At 42.0% G+C, this 18,624-nt stretch overlaps 1 protein-coding gene across 1 annotated transcript in view; it reads right to left on the bottom strand.

The window, feature by feature from the left end:
* LOC126455855 (UDP-glucosyltransferase 2-like) overlaps nucleotides 1–18,158 on the bottom strand; it is an 82,986-nt gene extending 64,828 nt beyond the window's left edge. The window contains exon 1 of the mRNA XM_050091617.1: nucleotides 18,115–18,158. The gene's annotated coding sequence lies outside the window, so the exon portion shown is untranslated. The remainder of the gene's footprint in view (nucleotides 1–18,114) is intronic.
* Between the last annotated feature and the right edge of the window lie 466 nt (nucleotides 18,159–18,624).

Below are 18,624 nucleotides of genomic sequence, written 5' to 3'. Positions count from 1 at the left end.
TTCCCTACAACCTCCCAGAGTTTGTCGGTTTAAATACTTTTCACCCTGTACAGAAGAATGGAAAGAAATTAGGGGATGTGCTAGATGACGATCAGATTGGCTTTAGAAAATGTAAAGGCATGGGAGAGACAATTCTGATGTTGCGGTTGATAATGGAAGAAATACTAAAGAAAAATCAAGACACATTCGTAGGATTTGTTGACCCGAAAGAGCGTTCGACAATGTAAAATAGCGGAAGATGTTCAAAATTCTGAGGAGCAGAGGGGTAAGCTATAGGGAAATACGGGTAATACACAATATGTGCAATCGCCAAGAGCAGACGACCAAAAACGAAGCGTTCGCATTAAGAAGGATGTAAGAGAGGGATGTAGTCTTTTGTCCATACTGTTCAATTTGTACATCGAAGAAGCAATGACGGAAATGAAACAAAGGTTCAGGAGTGAAATTGAAATTCATGGGGAAAGAATATCAGTGATACGATTGTTATCCTAAGTGAAAGCAAAGAAGAATTAGATGATCTGCTGAGTGGAATGAACAATCTAACGAGTACAGAAAATTGACAGAATAAATCAAAGAAAGACGAAAGTAATGAGAAGTAGTAGAAATGAGAAAAGCGAGAAACTTAACATCAGGATCGGCGAAGCAGATGAAGTTGAGGAATTCTGCTACCTAGGCAGTAAAATAATCAATGACGGACGGAGCAAGGAGGACATCAAAAGCAGGCTAGCAATGGCAAAAAGGGCGTTCGGGTAGGGTACACCTAATTACACACGAAATCGGTGAGCAAATCAGTACGGTCATGTTCAATCTATAGCATCCGTGCAGGTTACATTTTTATTTGAACGATAGTTGAGGGTACCGCGAACGCGCGACACAGCTTAATTTGGAAAAGCAATATAGCAACGGCCAACTTAGTGCCAAGATGGGATTAAATTCAATATGGTAACATGAGTGTGGCTGGGTCCAACCGTTGTTAGAAAGTGTGTTGCTAACGAACGCAATAAACTAAGTAAATGGTATGAGCTGTTATTTTTTGCAAAACAACGTTTTACTCTTAAAATTGAAGAACTTCTATATTCGTAAAGGAAAGAGGCACGTCTTCGTTCCGGGAAACATTATCAGGTTTCGTAAGGAGCGTGTTCTCTCTCTTAATTATGCCTTTTCCATGTCCGACCCCAGCAAAGAAAACTGTTTGAAGAAAGAATCAGCAAGATATAGTGGGGGAGAGGTTGCACACTTCGAGGATACTGTAGTAGCAATACAGAGTAATTTAATGTCATCACGTTTTGGGACGGACCTCTGCTATTAAAGTGTTAAATACTCCTTTCAATGACGATACTTTTCCAGCAACGTCAACTACTGGTCTAAAGAGTAGATTATTTGACAAAACGACACGTGAGTTTGCGGAAATGTATTCGAAGCCAATTCATGAGGATGTAGTATGTATCGTTAGTGCTGATGTTCTACAGCAATCAGTATAATTAGTAACTTAGCGAGTAGCACTGGTTGCAATCTGATGCTTCTATAGCATAATAAACACTTGACAAAAAAAAAAATCTGGTGCAGATGTTTACGTCTAGGTCGTACTGCAGAGCTGGCCGCGGTGGATGAGCGGTTCTAGGCGCTTCAGTCCGGAACCACGCGACTGCTACGGTCGCAGGTTCGAATCCTGCCTTGGGCATGGATGTGTGTGATGTCCTTAGGTTAGTTAGGTTTAAGTAGTTCTAAGTTCTAGAGGACTGATGACCTCAGAGGTTAAGTCCCATAGTGCTCAGAGCCACGTCGTACGGCAGAAAAACGCAGTGGACCAGTTACGGCCAAACATGTCGTACAGGTACTTGAGAAAAAATATGTGTAAATATACGACACTCGTATACCCCCACGAAGCATATACCTTGCCGTGGTGGGTCGGTATGTGTACCTGTACGATACAGATAACCGTACTGAAGGTACAGCCACATCGCAGGGGTAACTGTGGCAAGGCCAGACTAACATAAGGGACCTCAAGAGGGGCTGAAGCGTTTTCCTTGGAGAGACAACCTGGATTATTGATTGATGTGGCCTTGTAGCATTTGTCAACATGGCCTTATTTCCTAGTACTGCGAACGACTGAAAGCAACGAGAAACTGCAGCCGTTACAATTCTCCCTCAGGAGTATGATTGTATCCTTGAGGCTGAAACGTTTCGGAGGTAAAATAGTCCCCCATTCGAATCTGTGGGCGATGACTATGTGGGGAGATGTTGTCATCAGGAAAACGAAATTGCCGCTCTCCTGGTCGAAGAGAGGTAGGTTAGACCCATTAAAGGTGTAGGTATGAGTTTAAAAGGAAAAAAGATAGTTTAAAAATGATATAGTGGGAATTAGTATAGAATGGTGGCAGGAAGAACAGCACTTCTGATTATGTCAGCACAGGATTATCGGAAAGAGCAAATTAATTAATGAAAAAGCAAATAGGAATTAATGTAAACTACTGTGAACAGCATAGTGAACGAATTATAGTACCAGAGACTGACACGAAGCCAACATTCACCATAGTAGTATACGCTCATAAGCCTACTCACTCCGAAGATAATGATGAGATTGAAACAATGCATGAAGCGATGACGGAAATTATACTGTAGGGCATCGTGGTCTCCTGACTTTCATTGCTTACATATTCCGCCCTCACAATCATATTCCGCACATCAGGACGCTTCATTCGAACCCAAACTCGATAAGATAAAGCCAGTGTTGTGTGAATTCATGTGAATGATATGCAAATAACTAATAAATCGCAACTGCGCACCGTGGTTGAAATACTCGAGGCTGGCGTACACACATACATTCCAGACATGACGGCCACAGGAGCTTTTAGTTCGAGAGAGGCAACCGCACGCCAGTTTCACAGATTTTCACAGGGAGACAGCAAACGTCGAACGCTGATACCACAGATTTCCGGATTGGTCGCCTTAAACGAAACGTCATTCTCCAGTTTTAGAACAGCAATGCTGATTAGCAGATGATATTTCTGACGCCTTGAGCTGAAGGAGTAATGGAAGAGATATCTGGCGTGGAGAGGCGCCGCTCCACTGTCGCTCTTGGAGCGAGGAACAAGTCTCTCCTCAGTACTTCACTGGGAGAGCACCTCTGTCGAGAGCGAATCGAAGTGCGACTCTCTATATTGAGTCCTTGCGATTAAGTATTGTTCAATGTGTTGGCTGACACACTTATTGTGCGGTGTGAATAGAGAGAGTTATAGTTAAACGCCTGCGAGCGAATTTTTGAGTGGCATCGTGGTGGACTGGTTATCTGACTGGTGTACCATGCCAATAGTTAGACGAGGGGCGAATAGGAATCCTTGACTTCATCAAGGCGTAGGGAGTGTTTGATTGGCGAAGGTCAATCCAGATAGAACGAGAGTTACCTTATTTGTCAGCAGCGAGCAGCGCAGACAGCAGTCATCGCAGCTTATGGTATTGTGCGCTACAGCTATTGCTAGCCCCATATTTCCTCCACAACAGTACACTTCACTGCATTTCACACGCAACAGCTTCGACCGTACCTAGCAACATTCTAAAGGATAATTATTCAAGTTGAGTAGGCACGCCTCTGAGCCATCCTGCCAAGTCAACAACCATCTTAAACTTTGTATAGAAATTTCATTAGCGAATCCTATCCTTGAGAGGTAACTTCGCATTCCGAATAGAACCAGGATATAACTTGTTCAATTCATAATTAAAAGTGCCATTGTGATTTCTCAGAATTTTTGCAAAATAAATAATAACTTTCGTTAGTTTCATGCTTTTCTTACACTAACTAGCACTACCCCAGTACCCAAGTATCCCACTAGTTACGTAAGAAATTTTGTGAATTTTTGTGTCATTTCCTTACAGTGGATGACTCCAGAAGATATTTATTGCTGAAAGTTTTTCAGGAATTTCTCTTTAGAACATTAGGAGCGTCTGTCTGACTTCTGTAGTAGTATGGAGGTGAAAATTGCATCTTGCAGGAGCCACAGGGTAAAGGGTACATCTCAGATTAATCCGTTGCGCAGAATAACAGAATCTCAGATCAACCCCACGCTCACAATACAGATACATGACAGAAACCTAAATTTAATTGTGATGACGGACTGGACCTCGATAATATGGAATGTACGTACCTTAAACAAAAATATTAGAACGAGGATGGGGGGGAGAGAAATGAAAGGGAAGCCACCTAGTAGAATTTGTACAGAGCACAATTTAATCATTTCTAGTACTTAGTTCAAATATTATAAAAGCAGGGTTGTATGCATCGAAGATGCCTTGCGACGCCAGGAGGTTTCATACAGACTACTTAATGGAAAGGCACAAATTTCGGAATCTGAAACTGCAGAACATTTGAAGGGGCAGATGAGCACGCGACCACAATTTATTTATTATTAACTGTACTTTAAAACAGAAGAAATTGCGAAAAGATAGAAAGTTAAGGATATGTAACTTGCATAATCTGGAAAGACCAGAAGTTCCTGGAAGTTTCAAAGGAACCGTTAGGCAACAGTTGAGTGAGTCAGTGGTAAGAAACATAATGGAGACGAATCGGCAACTTTTACAGATTCAGTAGTGGGGACAGCAGAGGATCAAATAGGCAAAAGACAAGGCCCAGCAGAATCCTTGGATAACATACAATTTATTGAATTTAAATGGCCGAGCGAGATGGCGCAGTGATCAGCACACTGAATCCACGTTCGGCAGTATGATGGTTGAAATCCTCGTACGCCCATCCAGATTTAGGTTTCCCATAATTTCATTCAATCGTTCCAAGCAAATAACGGGAACATTCCTTTGCAAGGGCACGACCGATTTCCTTCCCCGTTACAAAGTGCAACTTCGTGTCTTGCCGTGAGATGAAAGTATGTCTTCTTTACTAGATCACATACGCTGACTGAAAACTAAATAAGAAATGTTCCATCAAGAACCAGTTTTTCAGGAAAACATACGCCACATATACCATTTTCGAGAAACTGGAAACAACTCAGTAGCAATACTGGAGAATTCTGTAGTTATTTAATTTACTGATGATGTAACAAAAGTTACTGTTTGTGTTACAAAATTTAAAATAAAATGGAAATAGTATGAGAAAGCTGAATAAAGCTTGAAATGTACTTACAAGTCACAAACGTTTCCTGGAAACTTACCATTTGTGACTGGACGGTAATCTTATTGTAAGAGTGTCAGCAGTAATTCGTCAGAACGTTTGGCGACCAAGCTCCTTTATTTCGTTTTCCGTGGCAGCGATATCGTAGTGAAATCATTCCCATGTTAGTCACTTAAATCTTCAAGATTAGGTGATAAGAAATCCAACTGGGAATTAAGTTACCGTAATTCCAGAGAAATGTTGCACCCCATAGCATTGTAATAGCCCAGGTCCCTGTAACTGTTAGACATTACGTTTCCCAAGAAATTGTTGCACACATCTTTCGAAGAAAGCCAAGCTGATTTCTCAGTAGCTGTTGAAAGATAGTGTCTTTCATTAAGTCACGGATCTGAGACCGAATGAAAATGCCTTCTCTAATTTTTGCAGTGTCAATCGCAGAAAAGTTAGATAGTAAAAACTGAAAACCCTCATCATCTTTGTCCATTGCTTTCCGCAAAATTCTTCATAAAGCCCAATTTCAGATCGAGTGGTGGTAACAGCCTATTGTCTTTGCCAACAAGGGCTTCACGCGAAACATTTTTTTTTCACCAGCATGGCATATTTCTCTTAAAGGCTACTCTTTCACTGCATAATGGTCTTTTTTTGCCCTAATATTCCAGTGATACAAGAAGCAGCGATATTTTATGGAACCAGTCGGCATACCCAGAAGAAATCCCAGATCTTTGAGATAACCACAGATTTTCCAATTGTGGTTTGCGTAGCAAGCAGCAAGGAGTAACCTCATGTTCTCGTAGATTTCCTTTAACTAAATGGAGCCATTGGTACATAAGGTTTCTCGTTTGCGTTCTGTAACTAAAAAAGTCTGATGTTACTCTTTGAGGAATCTATATAGGATCCATTCTCCGAGATTTTGAATCATCGCAAATTTTGTAAGCAGCACATTTATATCATTACAATATACCAAACTCTCTGTCCTTGCGGAAAAAGTGGAAAGAAAAAGCTGTCGTTTACGGAGTTCCATTGAAGTGTTTGGTTGTAACAGGTTCTTTTCATGAAGACGAGACCGAAGTAATTCTCCTTTCCACTTTGAATAATTTAGATCTCTTACAAGATCAATCTATTCTGCCTCCGACATAGGACGTTTTTGTAGCCCTGCTGGAGATGACGTGCACTCAAGATCTTCTTGATCTATTGTTTTGTCACTACCATCGTCCGTTTCATCTTCCAGGATCCATTCCATTGGTGATTTTGGAACTGGGGGGAGAATCAGAATAAAAAACTGCAGGAGCTGGATAAGAAACTGTCTGTTTTGATGTACTAGGTACCCTTTTTATTTTCGTTAAAGAAAAGTAATAATCTGTATCGTGGTCTCTAGGTTCCCTCCACAACTGTGGTACGGCAAATGGCATAGATGGATGGGTTCCACGCAAAGAGCCTCGTAAATACGGGGCGTGACGCGAGCATCAGTTCAACGGTGCCCAACACTTACCCTCATATACCTTGGATTCAGAATACAACTCGTATGATTTTTGATGATCGGTGAAATGGGATGTCTTTGAGACTTAGTCATAAACTTGCCACACACATAATAGAAAAGATATGGTAAATTAACAACACTTCCTAGACATCACTGAACGTAAGAAACACTCGAACACACACAACGTGTTAGCAACTGTACACACGTCAATAACCCATACTGTGTTATCTGAAAATGAGACAGTCGATGGTCAATAGTCGATTGACCTATATAAATGAAACTTTCCTTTAGCTACTCCAAGTGGCTATCTCTCCCTCCCCCCCCTCCCCAACGTCTCTACGCCCACACTAGGACATAATATCCCTAAAATAACAGTATGTGATAAGCGCCGCGACAGCATAATAACGCGGCCAAGCGCAGATAAAACTGTTTTTCCAGAAGACAGGTGATAGTGAACAATGGCTTTCACCACTGTCGTCAGAGTACTGAAATACGTAGCAAACAAATATTTTTTTCTTCTGGGGTAAATTCCATTGTCGGACTGTGTTACTGAAATATTCCGAGCGTGTGTTGTGCCTCTTATGACTTAGCTTTCGGCGGGACGTTGAATCCTAATCTTCCCTCGTTCCTTGAATGTAACTGACGGCGAAGTAAAAAATATAAAAATTCAGAAAACGAAGCAGTCAAATAGGAATGCAGAAGTCTAAAAAATGAAACTGATACCAAGCCTTAACTGGCAAAACAGGAATGGCTGGACAAGAAAGTTAGAACCACGAGCTGCCACTCACAGCTGCGCTCACATATCATAATCAAATGCACCCTCGCTTAAGTCTCCCGCGTTCTTCACGTAAAGGTGCGACATCTCTCTGTTTGTCACACAGTATTTAATGTTCCTAATCGTTGTGAGTATTTAAGGGTGTCGGCAGATGTAAAAGACGCTTGATGCTCGGCGCCTAAAATGCGTCTGGTTTGTGACAGGTAGTAGTATAAAACAGTGGATTAAACTCGTTTAGGTTTCTACAAGTTTTGTATTCATTATGTTGAACCGTATTATATAGAACACATCAAACAATAAAAGCGTATTCACAATCATGATAAAGTTTCAGAAGTCAAAGAATAAGTAGCTTTTTGAAAGGTAATTATTGTTCCATATTTCGCTTTATATTGTTCAAATCAATATATATATTCTACTACGCTACTTTTTTAAAGTAGCCTATACTCTTTCTCAGCATGCAAACTATTTCCACCCCAAATTTCATCAAAATCGATGAAGCGTGTTCGTCGTGAAAGCGTAACAAGCGGAGATACTTTCTCATTCATAATACTAGTACGGATGCATGACTGTGGCAAAAATAAATGCAACTTGTAGGAAAATTAAAGAAACATTTGAAGAAAACTGAAGCATTCTACTAATATTAAGAGTTTTGATGGCTTGAAGAATTTGACTGAGGTCTGAAAGTCTTAAACCGATACGAGTCACCTGGAATAGATGATATTCCCAGTGAATTATCGAATCCTTGGGAGAGCTAACAATGACAAATTTATTCCAGCTTCTATACAAAATATAGGGGAAAGTGGCCCAAAACGACATACAAAAAAGTTAACTGTCTTTCACGGCGCATATCTGCCAATTAAAATTATATAAATGCAATTTTAAATTTCAGTGGATTTATACAGCAGCAAATGCATAAAGAATTCAGTACAAAATAATTGGTTTTGCTATGAACTCACAATTTCAGAGACGTTGTCAACGTGTCATTTTGGGCTACCCGGTGGGGCAAAATGACGCACCTTTTCTCTTAGCAGGATAATTCCTTTATTTTTACTAATAAATTGCTAACATAAACATAAATTATAGCATAAACATATATTATAGTTCAATTAAGTCTTAGAACTGTAATCCTACCAGCTTAAGGATGTGCATTAGTAAAATATACCAAATGCATTGCAAATTATTTCCAGGAACTTAGTATCTTACAAATCACATTTAAAATTTGAACAGTATTCATTTCTGAATGATACTTTCAGTTAATTAGTTAGAAAAAAATATGTTATTGGCACAAGTCACACACAAACTTTTTTGTACCCTTTGAAAGTCCAGCACAATCAGCATTGCTCCGTTTTGAGCAGCTCATACACTTCAGCCCTCTTCCCTTTCTTTTGATCGGCTGCATGAATCACAACAGTAAATACAAGCTGCGTCCTTTTCTTCAGCAGTACTGACGTTTATATCCGCTACTTCTTCATCTGGTGTGGGGGGGGGGGGGGGAACCATGGCCAAACGTCGCTTCACAGGAGCCCGGTTTGATTTTCTCAGCTCCTTTTCCCTTTTCTGGAGCTCCTTTTCCTTCAGAACTTGCAGTTTTGGTGTTGCAGTGAGCTCCTGGCAGCCTTCACCAGTTCTGCGTTTCTTACGCATACCCAAACTGGAAGGAGGAGAAATCTCTTGGAGGATTGTCTCTGCAGTCTCTGTGTCATTTTTCCCTCTTCAACACAAGCGTAATCTTTGGCCATAACTTCGAAAAATAACGAACACACCATCAAAATATTGCCGCAGATTTAAAGACTTACCTTTATAAGATGTCCTCCTGATAGTAAATTTTCCACGAAAATAATCAACACTGCACAAATGTGAAAGTTTGCTAACAGAAGTACTGGTTCCGTTGACTTAAAATACGGTTTCCCACGTTTCACGTCACCATGTGGAAGCAGGCAAAGATTAATGTCTTGCGGCCAAAGTGTAGCCATAACAAGCTATCAAGCAAACCAAAGATTATGATCCTGTCAGCTGCTAAATTAGAAAAAAAAGGGACTATGTCGTTTTGTCCTACTATGTCATTTTGGGCCACTTTCTCCTACCATGCAGATGGAATAACCTCAGACTTCAATAAGAAGGTAATAGTTCCTGTCTCAAACAAGACCGGTGAGAATATTACGGGACTATCAGTTTCATAAGTCATGCTTCAAAATGCACGAATTATTTACAGAAAAATGGAAAAGCGGTAGAATCCTATCTTAGGAAAGATCAGTTTGGGTTCCGGAGAAATGTAGAAACACTTGAAGTCGTACTGACTCAACAACGTATCTAACGAGACAGGCAGAAGAAATAGAAACCTACGTTTATAGCACTTATGTATTAACAGAAAGCTTTTGACAATGTTGACTGGATCACACTCTGTGAAATTCTGAAGGTAGCAGGGAGAAAATAGTCATCTACAACATGTACAGAAACGAGACTACAGTTCCAAGGGCCGATGTCGTGAAAGGGAAGTAGTGGTTGAGAATGGAGTTTGTGTTGTAGCCCCTCCCCGATGTTACTCAAGCTGTATATTTAGCACGCAGAAAGGAAACCAAGCTGATATTTGGAAAGGGAATTAAAGATGAGGGAGAAGGTAAACTTTAGGGTTTGCCGATTATGTTGTAATTCTGTCAGAAACGGCAAAGAAGTTGGAAGAACTGTTGAACGGATGGATAGTTTCTTGAAAAGAGATTATAAGATACGAATATCAATGAAAGTAGAACAAGGATATTAGAATGGAGTCGAGTTGCTGAGGGTATCAGATCAGGAAATGACGCACCAAAAGGAGTAGACGAATATTGTCATTTGGAAAGCAAATTAAATGCTGATAGTCGAAGCACAGAGGATATAAAATGCAGAAATGCAGACTGGCAATAGCAAGAGAAGCTTTGCTGAAAAAGAACAATTTCTAATATCGAATTTAAATTTGGGGGTTGGGGAAGTGTTTGTCCGGAGCATAGCCTCGTACGGAACTGAAACGTGGACGATAAACAATTCAGACAAGTTCAGGAGTTTTAGCAATGCGGTGCTGTAGAAGAATGCTGAAGATTGTATGGGTAGAGCGCATGTCTACTGAGGAGGTACTGAATCGAAGTAGGGTGAAAAAGCATTTATGGCACAATTCGACTAAAAGAAGAAATCCGATGATCTGACACATTCTCAGATATCAAATAATTCTCTATTTGCTTTAGGAGGGAAATGTAGTGGATAAAAATTGTTAAGGGAGAGAAAGGAATACCGTAAGCAGGCTCAAATGGTTATAGGCTACAGTGGCTAATCAGAGATGAAGAGGTTTTCGTAGGACAGACTAATGTGGGAAGCTGCATCAAACCAGTGTTCGGACTGAAGGCGACAGCAACAAAACAAGTTAAATGTCCACAGAATACTATGTCTGAAGTAGACATGATAAAGTGATTGTCATAGATGTGAATAATTAAAAGAAGCTATCCTTTTTCATTGGAAAAATATATTTTTTTGAAGTAAAACTTCCACGCTCTCGTGTGACCGAGAAGGTATGTGCATAACATTTTCAGTGCAGTTATTTATTTCAACATTATTCTTTGTCTTAGGGAGAGTGAATTAGGTCCCTACGTGTTATCTGCCGGCCGCGGTGGCCGAGCGGTTCTAGGCGCTTCAGTCCGGAACCACGCGACTGCTACGGTCGCAGGTTCGAATCCTGCCTCGGGCATGGATGTGTGTGATGTCCTTAGGTTAGGTAGGATTAAGTAGTTCTAAGTTCTAGGGGACTGATGACCTCAGATGTTAAGTCCCATAGTGCTCAGAGCCATTTGAACCATTTGAACATGTTATCTATGATCGATAAATAAAACTACACTACTGGCCATTAAAATTGCTACACCAAGAAAAAATGCTGATGATAGACGGGTATTCATTGGACAAATATATTATACTAGAACTGACATGTGATTACATTTTCACGCAATTTGGGTGCATAGATCCTGAGAAATCAGTACCCAGAACAACCACCTCTGACCGTAATAACGGCCTTCATACGCCTGGGCATTGAGTCAAACAGAGCTTGGATGGCGTGTACAGGTACAGTTGCCCATGCAGCATCAGCACGATACCACAGTTCATCAACAGTGGTGACTAGCGTATTGCGACGAGCCAGTTTCTCGGCCACCATTGACCAGACGTTTTCAATTGGTGAGAGATCTGGAGAATGTGCTGGCCAGGGCAGCAGTCGAACATTTTCTGTATCCAGAAAGGCCCGTACAGGATCTGCAGCATGCGGTCGTGCATTATCCTGCTGAAATGTAGGGTTTCGCAGGGATCGAATGAATGGTAGAGCCACGGGTCGTAACACATCTGAAATGTAACGTCCACTGTTCAAAGTGCCGTCAATGTGCACAAGAGGTGACCGAGACGTGTAACCAATGGCACCCCATGCCATCACGGCGGGTGATATGCCTATATGGCGATGACGAATACACGCTTCCAATGTGCGTTCACCGCGATGTCGCCAAACACGGATGTGACCTTCATGATGCTGTAAACAGAACCTGGATTCATCCGAAAATATTACGTTTTGCCATTCGTGCTCCAGGTTCGTCGTTGAGTACACCATCGCAGGCGCTCCTGTCTGTGATGTAGCGTCAAGGGTAACCGCAGCTGTGGTCTCGGAGCTGATAGTCCATGCTGCTGCAAACGTCGTCGAACTGTTCGTACAGATGGTTGTTGTCTTGCAAACGTCCCCATATGTTGACTCAGGTATCGAGACGTGGCTGCACGATCCGTTACAGCCATGCGGGTAAGATGCCTGTCGTCTCGACTGCTAGTGATACGAGGCCGTTGGGATCCAGCACGGCGTTCCGTATTACCCTCCTGAACCCACCGATTCCATATTCTGCTAACAGTCATTGGATCTGGACCAACGCGAGCAGCAATGTCGCGATACGGTAAACCGGAATCGCGATAGGGTAGAATCCGACCTTTGTCAAAGTCGGAAACGTGATGGTACGCATTTTTCCTCCTTACACGAGGCATCACAACAACGTTTCACCAGGCAACGCCGGTCAACTGCTGTTTGTGCATGAGAAATCGGTTGGCAATTTTCCTCATGTCAGCACGTTGTAGGTGTCGCCACGGGTGCCAACCTTGTGTGAATGCTCTGAAAAGCTAATCATTTGCATATCACAGCATCTTCTTCCTGTCGGTTAAATTTCGCGTCTGTAGCACGTCATCTTCGTGGTGTAGCAATTTTAATGGCGAATAGTATATATGTGCGACATAAATACTGCATTTGTGCGTCACAGATACAGCTGAGTATTAGTGCACTGAATTGTGGTTTTGAAGGCCTAAAAACCATTTTTATACAGTTCTTTAGTGTTGCAGTTTATAGAGTGGGAAGCTGTGGAGTAAATGCTACCGCGGTTCCTTTTTTATTCCCTTGGAGGTATCATTTCCAGATTTCATAAAAATATCCATTAGTACCCAACAGGACAATATAGTTAGATGAATTAAATACTATCGTTGTGGCAGTGCAGAGCCTGGATATACAGTTTTATTTTGTTTGGAGCTGACATTTTCAACTTTACCAGCAAATAAACAACAGGAAAACTAATTAATCATCTTTTCGCATTGCACATTAATGCTAAAGGATTGATTTAAAAGCAGTAAATTGCTTTACTGACAAAGAAGGAAGAAATAAGCCCTCTTTTTTAGTACAGCTGGCCGAAGCCGCACACGAGATACAATAAGAACGAAGATGTATGCAGATGTACGTTATAGTGCTCGACTATGATTTATAAGGTGCTCTGGCCTGAAGCAGAGGCAAGAATTTAAAACATCAGCGTCTGGCCTGGGAACATTAACAAAAGTACTTAAAATAAAAACCAGATCGCTATCGTGAAAGGAAAAGAACCAGCTAATAATTACAAAGCCTTAAATAAATGGAAAAATAAATTCATTAGTATTAGGTTTATTGTTTCTGTGTTCTCTTTTCCATAATGACTGTCGATCAGTACTGTGTATGATTGGCATTTTTAGTTCAAATGCTAGTCTGAAATTGGCTGGCCAGACCACGAATAGCCACCGTGTTACCCTACGCTTTGCAAAAGTAACTCGCACGCAACTACGAAATGAACCAGACAACTTCATTTGCCAATGAAATTGTTCTCAGTGGCAAAAGTTTTTTATACTGCTTACATAGGGTTATTAACAGTGCCGAATAATTCGCAGGCGATGAGACCACGAATTTGTCCTACATATCCTCCATGTTGACTCAATGAAACACCATGCAGTTTCTTCTATTTGGGGCTAGTGGAAGATTGTCTGTACAAGCCTTCACTAACAGGTGACCAACATAATTGCAGAATGTGTGACGTTTCTAACTCGAGATACTGCGATGATGATTTGGGTAGGGCTCCCTCATCAACAGAACGTGTCCCACACGTGAAATACTGCTAACATTGGACGCTTGTAGCAAAAATACGCTACTTTTTATTTCGTGTATCATTCATCATTGTAAGTCAGAGAACCACATACACTAACGAACACGAACACGAAAAGTGCTACGCCATGAACATTTTAACGTTAAACTACCAAACTTAACAACAGTCGTTGTTAAATCGTATATATATTGCTTTGATCACTGCAGGGACAGTTTGTGCACATGGGCTATCGCCTCTATTTGCCACGCTTACTGCAGGGATGGTTTGAAAATGGTCACAGGTGTCCGAAGCTAGTCACCTTTACGAAATAAAATAGATACTTCTCAATGCAGTTTATGACAAAGCTGCAACCATTTATTGCACGAAAAATAGTAGTATTACATTTTATTCCATCTCCACCATGAGAAAACACGTGCTGCTTCGGACGAAAATGGGCACGGAATAACGTCACTATTATATTCCCGCGAATAAAAAGCGCGCTTTTTGTGTATTCTTTTCAACATGACAACTTCCATTTATGGGCTGACAGCTAGTTTTGTAGCTTATCATTCGCCTCTGTAACTGTTGCGAAAATTGTTTAAATTTATTTTACTAATTAATCACTAATTACAGACTGCATTTCATTCTAATGTCTTCTTCTCTGGCACTGCCATTACAGACTCGGCAACACCCCGGAAGTGTGTATGTGTCATATTAATACGTAGTTCTCTGAATATATGATATAGATTAAAATAAATTTACAGCATCCATCAAAAAAGTTATATACACGAGGCATGGAACTTCAATAGTGGCACCTATTTATTTACAGGTCGTACAAAATAGATACGTGTTTCAAAGTTTTACTGACCTTCAAAGTAGTCACCAACGTTGTGTATAACCCGTTGCCAGCGATGTGGAAGTCGTAGGACAGTCGTAGCCGTGCCACTTGTGTTAACAGTTCGAGAGGCGCGGTCTATTGCCCGACGAATTTGTAGCAGTTGTGAAGCGAATGCCGTGAAGTGTTTCCTTCAGTTTAGAAATCGAGTTGAAGTCACGAGGGCTTATATTGGATTACAACAATTGTCATGCCCAATGGTTGCTTGTGTCATTTAGGCACGTCAGACGTTTTGTGACATAGCAGCTTGCACTTCCGAATGTCTACAAATCTGAAGCCATGGTTGAGTGAAATAAATGAAAAATAATTTACAGTGTAATGGCGGAAATTTCGTTCAAAAAGTTTGTGCCTATAGCGGTAATGCCGCGAGTCCGCGGTTATACCCGCGAACTCGAGTACTCGCTCTCTTTTCTGAGCGAGTCCCGTCCACTTGTGTAACCGACAATGGACTAACAACAACGAATACAAGAACTTTAAAGTGCCCGTATGAGTCACATCACACACTGATGTTGATGACGGACGTCACCGGCCGTTGTGGCTGAGCGGTTCTAGGCGGTTCAGTCCGGAACCGCGTTGCTGCTACGGTCGCAGGTTCGAATCCTGCCTCGGGCATGGATGTGTGTGATGTCCTTAGGTTAGTTAGGTTTAAGTAGTTCTAAGTTCTAGGGGATTGATGACCTCAGAAGTTAAGTCCCATAGTGCTCAGAGCCATTTGAACCAGTTTGACGGACGTCAGTCCTGAATGGCACCTGTTGCTAGCTGAAAATCTCCACAAAGTTTTATAAATATCAGCATTCTGCTCTATGGATTAATTTTTTCGAATTCCACCAGGGTAAACAGAAAACGATATTATTTCTTAATCATTCATACAAATAAGTTTTGTGAACAAGGTGCAGAACATTGAGATCAGTATGCATAAATACGAGGGCCTTTCGATAAGTAATACAATACATACTTTTTCGGCTAATTTCGGTTGAAAAAAAGAGGTATTTGTTGCGGAACATTGTGTAATGTTCCCCTTTCTGCTCCTATAGTTTCATCAAGTTCCCATGGCTGGTGACACTACACATACCCTTCAAAATGGCATCTGTAACAGAGGCGTGTTGAGAGCTGTCATCGAGTATATCTTGGCGGAAAACCGGAGCATTGCATATATTCACAGGCTCTTGCTGAATTCGTATGGATCCTTGTCATTGGGCAAAAGTACCGTGAGTCGTTGGGCGGGTATCGCGCGCTGGCCGGCCGCATAGAGCGGTGACTCCTACAGTGTCGAAACGTGCGGACTCTCTGATTCGACGTGATCGAAGGATCACAGTCAGGCTACTCGCCGATCAACTGGACGTCTCTGTTCGCAGAACTGACACAATCGCCCACCAGTTAGGGAACTCAAACGTGTGAGCCCCTGGCTTTCTGCCGTCTAGCGGAAGACCATAAAAAGCAACGATGGACCATCAACGAGGAATTTCTTTCGCGTTATGAGGCTGTTAGTTACAATTTTTTGTCGAACTTCCTCACAGGCGAAAAGATATGGGTTCATCACTTCGAACCGGAAACAAAACGGCATTTCACGAACTGGCGCCATACCACCTCCCCTCCGACGAAAACGTTCAATCCCGAACCCTCATGGCGACGGTCTTCTGGGATTCTGAAGAGGTTACTCTGCTTGATGTCTATACGTTCTTCCATTGAACTCCCTGTCGTATGCTGGTCGCGTGAAGCGAGGGATAGCTTGTCGATGGGTGTGTTGACTGTCTGTCGTTTGGGTTGTCGTCGCATCGCAAACGGTAGGAGTAACTAGCAGGAATAACTGTGGCTCTCTTAAGGCAGCCAAATAGTTGCGTATTGTTTCTGGCGGGCTCGCCACAGTAAGCTTGAAAATATAAAGGGAGCCAAAAACGGGGAGTAACTGACAGGAGTCTCTTAAGGTAGCAAATGCCTCGTCACCAGGAGAAACACATCAGCAGACTCGAGGAGGAACTGGCAGGAATAACTGTGACTCTCTAAAGGCAGCCAAATAGTAGCGTTTTGCTGCTAACGGACTGGCCACAGTAAGGATGCAAATCTGAAGGTGGCCAAAAACGGGGAGCATTTGGCAGGAATAGCTATGACTTACTTATGGTAACAAATGACTCGCCAGCAGTCGAAACACATCAGCAAACTCGAGAAGCAGCTGGCAGGAATAAAGGTGGCTCCCTCAAGGCAGCCAAATAGTTGCTTATTGCAGCTGGCGGACTGGCCACAGTAAGCATGAAAATGTGAAGGTACCCGGAAAGAGGAGAAACTGACAGTAATAACGATCACTTTCTCAAGGTAACTCGTACTTCGACACCAGGCGAAACACATCAGCAGACTCGATGCGGAAATGGCAGGAATAGCTGTGACTCTCTCAAGGCAGCCAAATAGTTGCGTTTTACTGCTGGCGGACTGGCCACAGTAAGCCATGAAATGTGAAGGAGAGCAAAAATGGGAACAGCTCGCAGGAGTCACTGCGACTCTCTTAAGGTAACGAATGCCTCGACACCAGGCAAAACACATCGGAAAACAAGAGGAGCAACTGGCAGGAAATCTGTATCTCTCTCAAGGCAGCCAAACAGTTGCGTATTGCTGCTGGCTGACTGGCCACAGTAAGCATAAAAGTGTAAAGATGGTAGTAAAATTGGGAGCAACTGACAGGAGTGATCCATTCGGGAAATCGAAGAAACTACTTCAGCGTGTTCGTCTCCACAAAAATACATCGAATTTTTCCTTCTCCATGACAATGCAAGGCTTCACACCCGTCTGCGCACTGGAAAGGAGCTCACGGAACTTCGTTGAGCTGTTTTTCCTTATCAACCTCACTGCCCGTATCTTGCTCCTTCTGGTTTCAGTCTGTTTGGCCCACTGAAGGATGCACTCACGGGAAGCAGTACATGCAGAGATTAGTGATACAGCAAGACATTGGCTGCGACGTCGACCAGTGGATTGGTACCATGCGAGCATACAGGTGACGTAAGGCCGCCGCTCTGAACGGAAATTATGTTGAAAAGTAGTTTTATAACCAAAAGTGTGGGGAATAATATAATGTACGGGAATCCTGAATATAACCATCGTGCTTTCAGAAAGAAGTGTTGCGTTACTTATTGAACACCCCTCGTGCGTTAGAGATTATTCCGTGGCTGAAATTATTTGATTCTACTTGTGATATTAAATCCCTGTTCGGATTTTCAGCCCCCTCTAATTACAATGAAAATAACACGATAAGAGTGATCTGAATCTGCACTAATGAACCGAAAGGACAATAGAAGTTTTATCTGAGACATATTCATTCAGTCTTACAAGAGCGGCGTTCATGTGATACGGGAGAAAATGGCTGAGAATTACACTGAGTCCTATTGCTAGGACGGCGGTAGCCATAGATGCAGCAGCCCACGGAGAAATAAAACGTATCCTTACCTCATAAGCTCGCTTCTTCGACTGGGTGCAGGGTACCAGCTTAGGTGCAAGTTGATCGACGGCCACACAAAGTTTTCCTTTTTTATAGTTTCAGTAGTCTCCCTGGACGTCAGAAGTAAACGATAACTTCAGAGCTAACGAGCGCGTTATCGTAGATTAGCTGAATGGGAGAAATGCTGCACAACTTAGCTTCAGTAATTAAAAAGTGCTATCCGGTGGCAGCTAAAGTCGCACGGTCAACATAGACGATAACAGAATCGCATAACGAAAGTGTGTCGCGTTGTTTCCTAAGGTATCATTCATCACGCAAAAAAAAAAAAACTGTAGTTCTTCGCTATCGTGGATATGTGCATGTCAAAAGGAACTTTCCATCCTAATCAGAATAACATAGGCACTGCAATATCGTATTTAGCTGCCGATAGTGGGAAGCGACTTTCAAGTACAACGTCTGACCTGTACGGGAATATAAATTATAGATGTACGAGTAGAGGCCGTAGACGCATGGTTGAT

Source organism: Schistocerca serialis, chromosome 2, assembly GCF_023864345.2.
Source record: "Schistocerca serialis cubense isolate TAMUIC-IGC-003099 chromosome 2, iqSchSeri2.2, whole genome shotgun sequence".
In the NCBI taxonomy this organism is placed as follows: domain Eukaryota; kingdom Metazoa; phylum Arthropoda; class Insecta; order Orthoptera; family Acrididae; genus Schistocerca; species Schistocerca serialis.
Note: the sequence above shows the minus strand (reverse complement) of the source record. Positions and strands in the feature narration are given on the sequence as shown.